Source organism: Ursus maritimus, unplaced genomic scaffold (genome assembly GCF_017311325.1).
Source record: "Ursus maritimus isolate PB19 unplaced genomic scaffold, ASM1731132v1 scaffold_30, whole genome shotgun sequence".
Classification (NCBI taxonomy): Eukaryota; Metazoa; Chordata; class Mammalia; order Carnivora; family Ursidae; genus Ursus; species Ursus maritimus.
In genome coordinates, this window is record NW_024425564.1 from 27,060,073 (window position 1) to 27,075,980 (window position 15,908).

General features: G+C 47.9%; 1 protein-coding gene across 5 annotated transcripts in view; it reads right to left on the bottom strand.

The window, feature by feature from the left end:
- Positions 1-15,908, bottom strand: part of ATXN1 (ataxin 1) — a 389,590-nt gene that overhangs the window by 171,651 nt on the left and 202,031 nt on the right. For 4 of the 5 annotated variants that reach the window (XM_040645078.1, XM_040645079.1, XM_040645081.1 and 1 more), the window contains one exon: positions 12,019-12,079. The exons of the other annotated variant lie outside the window; for it this stretch is intronic. The gene's annotated coding sequence lies outside the window, so the exon portion shown is untranslated. The remainder of the gene's footprint in view (positions 1-12,018; positions 12,080-15,908) is intronic. 5 annotated transcript variants of the gene reach the window in all.

Consider the following 15,908-nt stretch of genomic DNA (forward strand, 5'->3'; position numbering starts at 1 on the left):
ATCACATAAAGCAAGCTTTAAATTTGGTTATACACATTATCACATTCTGTCTTTTTAAAAAAGATTTATTTATTTACTTAAGAGAGAGAGAGGGAGAGCATGCATGAGCGGGGGAAGGGGCAGAGGGAGAGGGAGGGAGAGAATCCTTAAGCAGACTCCCCACTGAGCACAGAGCCCTATGTGGGGCATGATCCCAGGACCCTGAGATCATGACCTGAGCTGAAATCAAGAGCCAGATGTTCAACTGACTGAGCCACCCAGGCGCCCCATCACATTCTGTCTTAATGCCATAATTACTTGTAAACGTTTCCCAGTCCCTTCAAGGACACAGACTGTCTGCCTGCATCACCTATCACCTTGTTATTCACCTATATCTTTGTTATTCCAAGTGTGGTCCCTGGAGATGCACAATCTTGGGCTCCACTTCAGACCTACGCAAGTCAGAAGCTGCATTTAATGGGATTCCTACGGTGATTCCCATGTCCTTGACCGCACTCACGGGAACCACTCAGTAGCCACTTCACTGGTTGAATTGACTAGAAAAACAAAGTATCAACACCAAAACATGATTTACATAATTCATTCAAAGATAACTGTGAGTGACTAATGCTTTCACTATATAAAACCATATCAAAGCCATATAGACAGCAGACGGTTAACGATATCAACCTTCTGAGGGAGGAAGACAAATTTTGCATTGGCCAACTAAATAGCTTGAGAAGGTTTCGTCCTTTTGTAAAGCTTGTCTGTTTATGGGTGGGGAAGCCAGCACAGGACTTGCCCACTACTGCCAATGGTATCATTCTCCTCCTGGAAGGAATCGACTGGCTGTGAAAATACTTGCATCGAAGTTTTCAAGTCTTGGGTCATACCCAGTAGATTTATAATTCGGATAATTCAGATGTGCTATAGGACGTCCTAATGTGACGTAACAATAGCACTACTTTCTCCGCTCTGTAACAAAGCTTCTGATGTTTTTTCCCACATGGTAGACAGATCATGGTCAGGAGACAGACTCAACCACTGAGAAGTGGACGCTTCATTCCGTGAGGAATTGGGAAGTAGTGGAAGTCCGGAACGACCTTCTAGAAGGGCCCCATGCTGGCCACTAGAGGGCACTGCAACGTGCATACAATTATCCTGACTTCATCATTCCCACAGAAGGTTTTCTGCTTGTGAATTAACAGCACACCCACTGCAGTCTTCCACTCCCCCTCATAAATGAGCAAGGAGCTTACAACTTCAGTGATGTGGAACTTATGCCTGACCTCCTTTATCTTTTTCATTTTTTTATTTAAACTGAATTTAGGTTAACATGCAGCGTATTCTTTGTTTCACGGGTCGAATTTAGTGTTTCATCGGTTGCATTTAACACCCAGCACTCATCACAAAGGACAGCCCTCCTTAATGCCCATCACCCAAGAAGACATACAAATGGCTCACAGGCCTCCTTCTGACACACAACCCTGCCTTCAGCTGGCTCGGCTTCCACTCTTCAGAGGGCTCCAACCTTCCATTATTCCTTTCTCCCTCAGAAGTACCTCAGCAGCAAAAGCCAAAAAGCCTGCCCCGTCCAGCGTGTTCCCTGGACTGTTTACGAATGTTCTCAGAACTTCTGACTGAGCTTCTATCTACTGCAAACGTGTCTTCCAGGGAGCAGGAGACAGGACCGCAAGGGCAGGAGGCCTGGAGGCAACAGCGTTCACTCTGAGGGGGCAGTGGGAACTTCGTCTGAGGCCTTTGAGGCTGCCCCAGAGCCAGAGGGGCCTTCCAGATAGCCTGGCTCCCTCCTGCCCCTCGCTGGTAAGGACGAGGCTCTGAGCTCACACCCCATCTTGCTCTTCACCAGACAGATCTCGGCGCAGACTCTCGGGTTTCTCCTCAGCAGGCCGGGCGCCCTGAGGCAGCCGGGTGTTAGCTAGAAGCAGCACACAGGAGGAGGGCCACCGTCCCCTCGGCCGTCCCCCCCACCCACCCCAGAGCCACCCCTCAGAAGTTCTGCCACCAGGCCTCACACAAAAGGCCTTACCGCAGAGTTTTCATACACGCTTCTCCTTCCTCAGAAAGCACCATTTGTTTGAGAATCCGTAAATAGCTCCCGCAGAAGACACAATTTGCTCAAATGTTTTGGAGCCACGGAATGTATTATGCTCACAGAACCAGGAAATAGCTGAATGTGAAAACAGGAACATCTCGAGTCACCTCTCAACTCTACGGAAAGTAGCGCACTCGAGATGAAAAACAACGTAAGCGCTTTGTTTACTGTTCTCTCTCAGTTAGCAACCTGGACTCCATACTCCAAGGATGACATCAGCATCCCCATTTGTCACATACTACATGAAAAAAAAAAACAGTACTTCCGAGTTCTAAGCATTGGAAAGGCACTCCCTTTTAAGATAGAAACAAGTTTAGAATGCAACGCTCTTTTTTTCCCCTCCCAATATGTCAAAAAGCCAGGAGGACCAGAATGGGCTTGAGGAACACATGCAGCTGGCCCTGAGATCTGCTTTCTCAGAGTTCTGGCCACACGTTTTCAGACAACACCAGCAATGGCCATGCCCTCCCTTTTGCAAGTCGGGGTGGATGCCAGTGCCAGAAGCATCCATGGAACGTAGAGCAGGGACAGGGACAGTGGCTTAGACCCTCTGCCCACCACCGCCACCATCTCACCAGAAACAAACAATGCACATCACTTTCTAGGAATTTGTTAGTGGCTGGGATCACATGTCCTCTTTGCACTCACGCTTTTTTCTTTCTTATTTTTTTTTAAAGATTTTATTTATTTATTTGAGAGAGAGAGAGCATGAGCCGGTGGAGGGGCAGAGGGAGAAGGAGAAGCGAACTCCCTGCTGAGCAGGGAGCCCGATGTGGGGCTCAATCCCAGGACCCTGAGATCGTGTCCTGAGTCGAAGGCAGACGCTTAACCGACTGAGCCACCCAGGGGCCCCTGCACTCGGGTTTCTTTTAACCAAACATAATGTAGCAAAGATGTGGCTGAGGGGCCCATCGGACTCAAGTAAAACATCTTTTCCATATCTGTTCTCTTAGTGTAAGCACACTTCAACAGTTCAGCCAGTGGCCAGGGAAATGTCTGGGGCATTCACAGTCCCCTCGGTGCCAACAGAGCTAATCTCACGTGTGACTTTTTCAGCTCCTGACTTGAGGAGACATATTAAACACCCAGCAACATGTTTATCTTCATTAAACAATGAACGGCCTTTCAAACAAAATCCGACAGGACATAGATTACTGTTCGTGCTAATGGAAAGTGATCAAAAGCGCCAACGTGCTTTGGTTAGCTTACTCTGAAGCCTGTTCCTGCTCTAGTTTCTGTGCAGAGAACATCAAAAGAATATAGCTATCGCTGGAGACTCGAAATGTTTAACGTCTCTAGTACTAGGGAGAAAGTACCCTTGAAGCCACAGAAGACTCGGAACAAAACTTAAAGCCGGCTTCTCCCTTCTCCTGCAACACAACACAGAGCAGTCTACGAATAGGTGAGCCTTTCTGTCTGAATACATACCCCCCCCCCCCCCCCGCCCCCGAGGATGACAGAGGCTCCCGACCACCTCGCTACTCCAAGGTAAGCTGACTTACAAATCAATCTAACGAATCAGGGCAAACTGATGGGTCTGTACGAGGCACTGAAAGGACCTCGAAGGCCACATGTCTTCCATGCCCTGCCCGGACGCAGGAAGGGGGAGAGCCTTTGTAGAGGGTGGCAGCAGGGTAAGCAGGAGGGTCTGACCAACAAGGACAGCATTAGCATGGCCACGGCCATCTGCGGGAGAGGGCAGGGACTTCAAAGCCCTCCTGCTCTCTTACACTTTCTGCATCTCTGGCCACAGGTACGTATTCCACAGAGCCACGCGGAGAGCAGGGGAAAAGGCACGGCGTGAGGGGTTCTGTTCTCTCCTGGTAGCATGTGTTTAGCTCCAGCCGACTTTCATGGGAAAGAGATGTGGGGTTGATGGAGTCCCGGAGCCCTGGGAGCCCAGACACTCTCTCCAGCTCCTTAGAGGTAACAGGTGCCACGTGTGGACTGCACATGGCCTCGGCCTGTCTCACCAGACTGCCCTCTACCACGAGAGACCTGCACCGGGGCAAGGTGATGCAGACTAGCCCTGGCAAGGAAAATGGGATGCAGCTCCTTCCTCCTCTCTGACATCAGACAGCATTCTTTCTCCTTTCTCTCAAATCAAAACGGGCTCGCTCTCGTCAGACCGGAAGGACTGAGAAAGTGGTGCGCGGCGGCCTTGGGGAGGCTCAGAACTGTCAGCTTGCAAATATTTGACTAACCAACAGAACACTACCACCACTCTTTTCCCAGAGCTGTGGGGAGGTTGTGTCTGAGAGCAGCGCAAGCCCACAGGGCAGGGACGGGTCTCACCGCGAGGACGGGGAGCCCTCTCTTTTCAGGGGCAAGGCGCAGATTCACACATTTAATTTTACTTTTCTGGCCCACATTTAAACCATTTTATCTCCACTAGAGGGCCCGGGTGGAGATGAAATTTCAGCCTGACAATTGGTTTTTGCTGCTGATTGAAGATTTAATCCTAAACCTCGGGGAGGGAGGGGCAGGGGAAGGAAGAGATGGTGGAAGGGCCGGGGTTAAGACCATACTCGGTTACTCAAAGGGGCTTGTGTTAGTCCAAGGCTATGCCCCAGGTCTACCCAGGAAGCCCCAACTCACAGAATGACACTGTTACTTAAATAAGCCCAAAAACTAAAGAAGAGAGGGCACCTTCCATAACCAGTCGGACTCAAAATTCCAATTACCGCCAACTCCTTTTCTTCTCTTATTTCTTATGTCCCAATGATCACACTGTGTCGCTCAGCTTTTCTTTGTAGCATCTCCCACATCTGCCCCTTCAAAATGTTCCTGCATGAGCTTTTAAAATCTCATCTCCTGGGGCGCCTGGGTGGCTCAGTCATCAAGCATCTGCCTTCAGCTCAGGGCGTGATCCCAGCATTCTGGGATCGAGCCCCACATCAGGCTCCTCCGCTGGGAACCTGCTTCTTCCTCTCCCACTACCCCTGCTTATGTTCCCTCTCTCGCTGACTGTCTCTATCTCTGTCAAATAAATAAATAAAATCTTTTAAAAAATAAAAAAAAATAAAAAAAAAAATCTCATCTCCTTATGCCTGTAATAACCTCCCCACTGGGGCTCCCAATTTCTGGTTTTCTCCCCACCATCTCATGGGCCATGAACACAGCGGTAAAGCTAACCTCACCAAAACATGGTTGGTCACATCAACAGCTTGCTGAAAAATCCCCAGTGACCACCAACCCCTGGTTCAGGACCCTCTCCACAGCACTGGCCTGTTCATGTTTAAACAGTGACAGGCCCAGGGCTCAGTCCCCTCCCTCTCTACCACCCCACCCCAAACCAGGATCAAAGAAGCACCATTTTCTAGGATTTGTTAGTGGCCATGACCATGGGTCCCTCCTTACACTGTGGTTTCTCTTGAAGAAGAAGAAAGCTAGGAAAGGCAAGCTGTCACCAGACAACACATGGACTGTGAATCACGCCGCAGACCATTAGACAGTGATGTGGCCAAGAGACAGGGCTGAAGTGTGAGCTCAACCACCAACAGATTTGATGTCACCTGCCCGTGCCTTTATGATGTACACTCACCGTGGCTAATTCGTGCTAGCTATGTGGTTACTTTTATTCATGCTCTTTTAATTTTAGTAAATATCGTTGACCAAGTCTGGGCTTCTGGGGCTGCTGTGTGCATTACTGCTGTAAATACCATCAGGCAGTATGCTATGCTCACTCCTTCTTTCACCCTCCAATATTCATTGAGCACCTACTGTGTGCTGGGTGGGAGAGAAAAATAAAAATGAATGAGAGGGCTGGATTGACACGAGTTGTATAAAAGGCTGGAGGCCATGTCTAGGACAGGGTAGGTGGCACGTGTCCCTTCTAGGGCAAGGATTTGAAGCATTTCATTGCTGGTGCAATTCCCCAGTTTTTCCCTCTTGCCCTGCGATCATGAAGGAAATCTCCAGACGACAGGGTACAAAGATCAGAGTGGCCGGCATCACAGAGCTATGCATGGAGGACAGCTGTCCCGGAGACTCACCAGACCTGCAGCGGACATGTAGGAGTGAGAACTAAACTTTCATTTTGTTAAGTCACTTGTGAGAGTGTAGGGTTGACTCTTCATGCAGCATAACCCCATCCTACCCTGACTGATACAACAGCTTTCACTTTCTCTAATGTTACCATTTGGCAAATAATCACATGTACTAATGCTTTGTGATAGTTCTATTTACTGCCCTTTATTTCTTTAAATTTCCTTAACTTGGCTTGTAATCATGCCTTGCCCTCGCAACTACGCTGGAATCTTTCATATACAGTGACCTTGGTTTATACTTTTGGGGATCTTCACTTCACCCCCCAACTCACATCCCCCCTCCCACCATTTCCCCCCCAATTTAGGAGGGAGCCTTAGACACAGCAGTGGTTTAACTCATAACTGATGACTTCATATTCTCCTTAATATTAGGAAATCATTCCCCAAATATAATGATAATTGTTGATTTTCATTAATCAACAGTACTATGCTGGCATGGGTAATTAGGAATTAAGCTTAATAGCTACAGTAAGACTTCAGGGATTCATGTGTGGGTTTACTGGAGCCATGGCCTCAATATTCTATGTCAACCATGGCTCATCACCAGGTTGCTTGCTGATCATTTCTTACGCACTTTGTTGATCCCAAGGGCTGTGGCTCTATTAAATGAGATAGGTCTGGGCTTCTGGGATTCTCGTTCATTTATGCGTCCATTGATACAATCATTCTCTGAGAGTCAGCTGAGAATAACGCCTATGGAATCAGACCAGCTGTGAGAGCATCGGCTAGTCACCTCACCTCTGTATGCCTTCGGTTTGCTTCCCTGTAAAGCAGGACTTAAAAATGTACCTTGTAAAGTGGTTGTGAGAATCATACAAGTGCATGTATGCAAAGTACGTAGAAAGTGGTTTTAAGTACTAAGATACAGCCGTTCTTCTGGCATGCCGTCCGGACTCCGAATGCTAATATTATTATTAACTGAGCACCTACTGTGTGCCAGATACCAGAAAAACAAGAATGAATAAGAACAAGAAGGTGTCCAGTTCCCAAGGAGTTTACAATCTACTAAGGGTGCTGAAGATACAAACAAGTAAAGTGACAGTATGCTAGAGCCAGAGAGAGAGAGCGAGAGAGCCAGAGAGAGCGAGAGCGAGAGCGAGAGAGCGAGAGAGAGAGAGAGCACACAAACGCACAAACACGCACACCTACATGCACACGTGGACACACGCTCACACACACGTGTGTGTGCAACTACTTGCAATTGGCTGAGTTACAAACAAGAAGGTGCTCCTCCCCCTTGGAAGAAGGGAGCCAGGAAAGGCTCTGCAGGGACATGAGAGCTCAACCGAGTCTTACGGTACGAGTAGGTATTTGCCAGGCAAGAGAGGGCACAAGGACGTCCGGGCACTTAAAGTGTGAGAGAAGAGGCATAAAACAACATGTGATCATTTCACAAATATGTACCAAGTGCTTCCTATGTACTGGGCACAGCCGGAAGTGCTGGGACACAGCAGCTGATGATACTGATGAGGTTTTTGCTTTCACTGAGCTAACATTCTAATAAAAGAGATGAACAATAAACCTAGTAAACAAGTATATAAACCAAAGAGCTATGGAGAAAACACAGCAGGTAAGATGGCCGGCGTGAGGCTGGGGATCGAGGTGTGAACAAAGCCAGAGGGAACACCACTCCCCACCTCTGTTTTCCATGCTGAGGATCTTCCCTGACCCTCCTCTCTTACCTACCCCCGACCTTGAATCTCCCACTGAGTCGACCTAACACTTTGAGCGTGTTTTCCTTCCTTCTTCACACAGACAGTGGCCCACAGACTCCAAATGTCCCTACAGGTGGACTGTTCGAGACCCAAACTGGGGGACGAGGCAGCAGAAAGCCCGTTTTGGGCTCTCAACAGCTTCTAACTCAGCTCACTGTTAGCAGGACATCCATGCATTTTGGCTTCCACCTGCCTTATTACGCTTGTCTTAGTTCTCGGTTGTCTCAGAACTTGGGAAGGGAAGAGAACTCTTATTATTAAGATAGAAGTTTTTATACGATAAAAACCTTCCCTCCCTCAACAGACCTCAAAACTAAATTAGGAACCACTATCCTAATCTATCAAAGCTGTCACCTTAATGAAAAATCTTTCAAATCTTTTGCTTAATAGCTCCAAAGACATTGCTAGGGGGTGTGACTGAGAAGTCTGGCCCGAATGGTATAATAAGGCAAATTCAACAGAAGCAGCGAATGCTGGGGGATGGGATGAGGAACGGGATGATTTCAGCGCCCGCGGCACACCCTAGAGTCCACAGGTCATGGTCGGTAGCCACAAGGAGGAAGATGAAGAAATGTGAAGTCTTCAGACATTCTTAGCTTTTGATTTCATAGCTACACAGTTTTGTTTTTTACAGATTTTATTTATTTGACAGAGAACATGAGCACTAGCAGGGGGAGCAGCAGCGGGAGAGGGAGAAGCAGACTCCCCATAGAGCAGGGAGCCCGACATGGGGCTTGATCCCAGGACCCTGGGATCATGACCTGAGCTGAAGGCAGACGCCCAACCAACTGAGCCACCCAGCTGCCCCCTACATGGTTTTTTTTAAAACCGTGCTAGAAAAAAGAATTGCTTGAATTTATCTTTGAAAAATTTAAAAGCATTGTCAATATATTTACACATTTGCTTCACAACTTCCTTATGAGATGGGATGGGACTCAAACGTTATCGGGAAGAAATATTAATGGCCTGGTTATTATCTACAGGGCTCAGTTGTGAGCATTGGGGAAATTAAAAAAAAAAAAAAGACAAAGAATAAGATAAATGGTCCCTGACCTTGAATGCCTTACCTTCTATCTAGAAAGACTGCTCAGACCCCTCCAAAGCATTATGTATCAAAAAAGGAAACACCAGACGCATGTCAGATAGATGGTTGAGATTTTAAAAAACGCTCCCGGAGTTCAGGGGGAGAGGAGCCTCTGTTGAAATCCAGAGTGATTACAATGTTTTCCTGGAGGAGCGTAGAGCTGGGACAACATCAAAGACACGTTACAACCCCACTTACACACACTGGAGAAACTAGAATCAGAGACTGCACCTCTGGTAGAAAGTTCTAGAAAACAAGCCCTGCGTACTGCCTGTCTTTGTGCAGCCCTACTGTGCCTGGCATCCTGGCATGGCATTCTACCCCAGGAAATGTAGCACACTGAATGGGTACCCTGTTTCCCGAGATCTCCCACGGCTCCGTACGGCTGCCCACTTTCCAGACAGAAGGTGTCGGCCACCACGCACAGGACACGCTCTACCCACGGTGCCATCCTGATGGTGCTGCTTTGCCACGGGCCGGATGAGAAGCACAGACTCTCCCCCGACTTTCCTTGGCAAGGCTCTGCTGGCACGATGGGGCCTGCAGACTTTTACTACAGGCGTTGTCTTTTCCCTCGTCAAGTCCCGAGCCTGATGGGGGGACAGGGGGCAAGTGTTCACTGCGGGGACCGTTCATAACAATGACGACGTCCTCGCTCTCTGGAGGAGGGCTGAGGCCGGCTCGGGAAAAGGGGGAAATGGAAAGGGGCACGTGGGCTGGGCTCCTCTGGCCTGGGATATACCGGCTGCCACAGTCATTATATTTTTTCTGGCTTCATGGACATGTTGCCATGGAACCAGTACGTGCCACTGCGACTTAGCCTCTAGCAAAGAAAATCACATCCCTGGCAGGAGCATTTCCCTAGATTTCCCTTAAAGGGATACCATCGAGGGAGTGCGGCTCCAGCTCCGAAACAGCAGCGGGATTGCTCCAGGGTCCAGCCGCCCGCACACCATGAAATGGAGCCCAGCCACTCGTGTTCTACGAGGCGTACCTACATGGGGTGGCTGGGCCTCCCTGGTACGAACCCAGAGCGCGGGGACTAGCCTCCGAGCGGCTTTTTAAGCAAGAAACACATGGCTTCAGTTTGTGTTTCGTTTCCCTGCACATGGTAAAAGCAAACGGCCTGGGATATTTGGGGGGTAATGATTTGGGGCCTCCTGACTGCCAGCTTCAAATGACTCATAACGCCAGACGACCCAAAGTGTCCCCTAAGTGGTGTGCATACATTCAGGTGGCCCCAACGTGGCCTCTCTAGCAGCTTCTTCTTTGCTAAGTGAATAGTACGAATCGGGTGTGGGATCTGGCCCTTCCCCACTTTACAGAGGCCCTAAATTGTCCTTTATTTTAGACTTAATCCATCCCTCAATTCCACGGAAACCCTGAGGTTCTCCAGAGAGCAGGGGATCTCACATCCCACATCGTACTATGGAGTGCTCTGGGGATAAACCTTTGGGCTTTTCTTGGATAAGATAAGGAAATGGAAACCCTGACGTTGAGACCTCTAATGAATGCACCTTCACGCACATCCTGCATTTGGGGACGGGAGGGTCAGTATTACGCTAGGAAGCAGCTGATCGCCAGTGAATTGGCAATCCATGTCCCAAATCCCATTCCGGACACTGGGGAAAAGCAGACTATCTCTGTACCCTCTGATAAGAAGCTATCGAGTTCCTTAATAATGATCCCAGTTAAGGCAGAAGAGAAGCCCCCATTCGTGAAGTTACAGTGATTAAGCTGACAAGGGGGATAAAATGATAGACACAGGCTCTCAAGGCTCTACTTAGACCGTCCCCAGGTGAGATGAAATGTTTCAGAAATGAGTGCACTTAGCACACCAAACTAAATGAACGCGATCTAGTACAGGCATCCTCAAAAAGGCCAGACAAGCTCGCCTTCTAGGAGTCCAGTGGACACTCAGAGTCTCACGCCTCCCTCCATCGTACCGCACAACTGCACTCTCATTTCTAATGAAGAAATGTTTCTCTGTAAGCCTCTGTGACTGCGGGTCAAATCTGTACTGCCCAATACGGAAGCTGGTAGGCGCTAGTCTGCAGGTGCACATGGTCCGGAGTGGGGGCGTGTGGGTCTGCAGCTGGCCAGACCCTGCAGGTGCGCGATGCTTTCTAGCTGCAAAACAGATGCACCACCCCCGTCCGGGCACGTGACATGGCACTTTGCAAATGCCTCGGTTTGGGAAGCACCAAGGAAAATATGCCCTCTCCGATGAGGTCTGTAACAGGAGTGTTCTGGGTCCGTCCACACCACACACCCCTCTTGGTAGCAGCCAAGTACGATTACTGGAAAGTTAACTAGTTAAACAGCATCCCTCCTGATGCGTGCCTTGGAAGGATGTTATCAGGTCAAACCACCTACAGCTCTGCATATCCTCAGAAAGAAATAGGATGGGAAAGACAGCTCTGTGTAGGATGGGTCAGGGTGGGGGGGAAGCCGGGGAGACCACCACACGCCTGGGAGTCAAGCGCCTCTCACCATCCCAGCTCTGCTGCTGTCTGAGAAGCCCCTAGATGGGGAATGGGAGGCCCTCTGGGCCTCATTTGCCCCATCTGTACAGAGGGGTTTTGCCAGATGGGCTCTAAAGTCCCATCTCATGTTCACATCCTATTACTCTCTGTCATGCTATTCACAAGACACTGTGTCACATGAACAAAACGGATGGCTTCTCCTGCCCACGGCCGTTTTTCTTTGCATCAGTCATTGAGAAAAAGAGAAACTTCCTCTCTCCTCCTCCCTGCAAGCTGGGCAAGGTAAGAGCAGCAACGGTAATAATTCATCAGGGGCAAATCATGTGTACAGCAAAAGGAAACAGCAGAAAAATACAAGAAACCTTCCCTTCCGAAGGCAGGAGATGTGATGAGTAGAAAGAACACTTTGGTGCCAATGGGAGAAAGCTTCTAGAGAAGGCATGCTGTCGAGCACTTTTCCCGCAGCACCACGAGAACTGGACAACATTTTGATGTGAAAATACATGAAATAAATTTTATATAAAATAAAATATATAGAAAAAGATAAAGTAATACATAAAATGTATAAAAGGGTCAAAGGATCACTCACCCTATGAAAACAGCAGACTGGATTCTTTTCACCCAGAAAAAGGACTAATTTCTTTGGAAAACTGGAAGAGAAAGAGATTTTAAATAAACAACATGAAATCCTGGCGCTCTGACACTTAGTAGGTCAATGCCTGACGGACGGTGGGCGTACAACTGTTTGGCCGACTACATGAATTTTGAAGACACAGCTTCGAAAATTTAATATGTAGAAAGTAATTCTGCGCATGATTCCTTTATCAGAAAATGAAAGCCCCATGACAAAGGAGGGCATAGGGTATTTCCTGGGAAATCATTTTTCAGGTGGATCTTTTAAACGATGTCTGCAGCCCCACTGTGGGGCTGAGGATGTCTTAATAAGTAACCAGTGTACCCTGTGACCGCCCTGAGCCCTTTCCTCACACACCTTCCCCACCTCAAAATGGTGCACCCACAACCCCACGCGCCCCCCGCTGAAGCCAGTGGCCCCACAGGGATTTGTAATTGGGCTCAGGGGGGAATGTAGACTTGGCACAGAGGCGCCGACTGAGTAATCCCGTGAGGAAGCCACGGTGTTTGGGATCAAGTGTGGGAAAGAACCGAGATGATGTGAATGCTGGAAGCGGAAGCCCGAAAGACAAAGAGATAAGGGGGTGACAGCAACAGATTGTGTAATCTACATCACATAAGGAACTCAGCTCAAGATCCAAGTTTTTAAAAATTTCCAGAGACTGTTTTAAAGACGCCTTTGCAGGTTTAGGAGGGGATGTGAGGCGGAGCTGGTGCAGTTCCCGAGACGGGCAAATTGCACACGATCCCTGAGCATCTGGGATGAAGTCTGCGGGCTGTAAGAAGACCACTGCTTGCTTTTCCCCACTTGCCCGACGAGGATGACAGTGCTTGGCCGCTCAGGCATTAGGGACGGTCTCCTCCTCGGGATGCCCACAGGCTGCAAGTTCCCAGACCCAGGAATCTGCAAGGTGCACCTCCCAGCCCCAGAGACCAGCCCGCCTACTAGACCCTCAGGCGGGACTGGGAGGACTGGACCGCAGGGCGACTCAGACCGTGCGGTCCCGCCTCCTGAGAAGTTCAGAGTCTCACTGAAAACACTTACAGGGGAACGACGCAGGAGCAAAAGATGGTACACGCTGGTACAAGCTCTGAGCACCTTCTTTTTAAAGCAACACTTTAGAATCCGCTCACATACATTAACCTTTTCATCCTAACGGCAGCAAGATGTCTACGGTAAGAACCACCAAGATCAGAAAAGCTAATTTCAGCGTCAGACCCGAGGCTGCCTCTCAGCTCAGGTGCATATCAGCTGTGGGACTCAAGTTGTATAAACTCTCAGAACGCTTTCCCCCATGGCAACACGAATACCCACTTCCTGGCATGTTTCACGTTCTCTGTGCAGTGCCTGGCCTGTAGGAGACACTCGGGGAAAGCAACCGCTTTCATGCCACGTGGCACAACCCGTTTCTAGGTCTGCGTCAATCCAGAAGAGATTTTTATAATTCTGTAACTTGTCAGGATGTGAGTACCTGTCTTGTCTTCTCTTTTGCCCCAACCCTTCAAAATTAGATGAGTCAAACGAGAGCAAAGCAAAACATTGACTGTGAATAATTAGATAATATACACGAGGAAAAAACCCAAAGAAAACAAATCAGCAGGCCCCACCCATAATCACTGTGAACATTTTGGCTCATTTGGCTTCAGGCTCTCTCCTACAGTCAGGTATACGGAGTTTATGATACAAATTCCTATATAAATAAAATTATATACATACCTATAATTTTTTCATAACATATTATGATAGCATTCATACTGTTTTGCAGTCTGATCATATTTTACTTGTTATATTACAAACCTCTTTTAATAGCAATAAATCCATCTCCATCACCATTCTTTTTTTTTTTTTTTTAAGATTTTATTTTTTAAGCAATCTCTACACCCAACACGGGGCTCAAACTCACAATCCCAAAATCAAGAGTCGCCTGCTCTACCGACTGAACCAGCCAGGTGCTCCTCCAACCTCATTCTTGACCCCTTCACTGAAAGAATGAACCACTAAATAAACAGTTGTTGAATTTTTACCGATGTGCCCCCACGTTTACGAGAAATGACTACACGTGGTAGCACACGGTTCTTTCTTTTACATTTTTGTCAAGATCGAGAAAGGCTAACTGCAATAAATATCAGAAATCTTAACAACCAAAAACTGTTTCGGTTTGTGTGGGTGTCCCTTAGAATACAAACCGGCACTAAACACCACTGGGAATATGACAAATGACAATATTTGGGGAGCTTCCAATATATTGGGAAAGGATAAAATTTTACAGCCTCGGGCTATGGGTGGATAGAAATGCCAACACCCCAGCTATGAAATCGTTAAGTGTGACTTACGGGAGTGTCCTGTTTTCACTGTGATCACGGTGAAGGGACTTAATGATAGGAAGGTAAACTAAAAACCACAGAGTCTCGAGGAACCTTCAAAATTATAATCGTATTACATAAACTTTAAAAAACCTAAAAAAAATCAGGATTTACCATATTTAGAAAACATCAAGAGGTGGAACGTTTGTGCAGCCTCAGTATTTCTAATCTAGTTTCCTCCTCGAAGGGAATGGCTGATTTGGTAAAACATATGTGATAGAGTTTTGCTTGAGTTGCACGACACATCCTTGTCCTCGATTGAGAAAATCGTGCCATACCTCGAAATGTGACTGACTAGCAACATTTCGGGAAAATACCACTTTTGGGGGGAAGCTGAGGGAGTGAACGTATCCCCACAATCTGCAGAGTCTGGGGCTAATTCCTCCTCCAGTTATGAGGAACCCTTTCTAAGTACTGCCAACACCGCTTGGACAAGCAGGCAGGAGGTGGGGGGCGGGCAGGGAGCAGGAGAGAAAGGTAGGACTGAACTGTGGCATCAGAAAAATGCCAAATCCACTACCAGCTGGAAAATCCCGGAGGGACCCAAAGTGGAGAAACAAAGGAGAGAAATGTTAACAGTTTGGCGAAACCGCGAATGGACAGGTGATGACTCCTTTACATGCTACCTTCCAATGAAAGTTCTCTAACACTTTATCCCTCATCCAGCTGATGCAATTTTGGGGGAAACTGACAGTCTGTGAAGGAGTCATGCTCTTAGAAGAGACTTCTACGGTTCTATTTTGACCACGTGGAAGAGTCGACATCAGGAGGTAAAAACACAGACGTTAAATTTTAGCACTGGATAGAATCAGAGAACCATCTCGGCTACTCGCACCAGCAACTTTCTATCACAAAATACGGACTGAGCTACTCTTCCCAGATCTCCTTTGATGATACAATTCAGGAGCCAGTGAGCTGTCCCTGGATCTGACAGTGAACTTCTTATAGGAAGGGAGATTTTGCTTTGCCTCACTCTCTTGGGGTGAATGCTTTCTCTACGAGAAAGAACCAGACGGTTGGGCCGTGCTGTGTGCTATGCAACGTCTCTTCTATGCAGTCAAAGCGAAATGATTCACCTCCTTAAATTCGCTTTCAGAGGGTCCTTTCTATCTTCTGACGGTGTACCTGGGATGGCCCAGGATACATTCTATATACCAGACCTGTAGAGCCATGGAAAATTGTGGTTTAAATTCTAACATCTCCGTCCACTGGTGTGCCTCTGGCCAATAGGACCTAGCCAGGAAAACAGGGCTGACACCATATGCGCCACACTTATATTTTTGGACTACTGACTTTGGAAACTTTTATCTTCTTTGGCTACTAGCACGTGCTGAGTGGCTGTTTTGTGCCGACAAGATTTCACCTGTCATCTCTAATCCTCCCAAACGCTCTGCAAAATAAGTTCTATTAGCCCCATTGTTCAGATGAAGAAGACAAGGTGCAAGACGAGCAACCTACCCGAGGTCGCATAACCAGTCACTG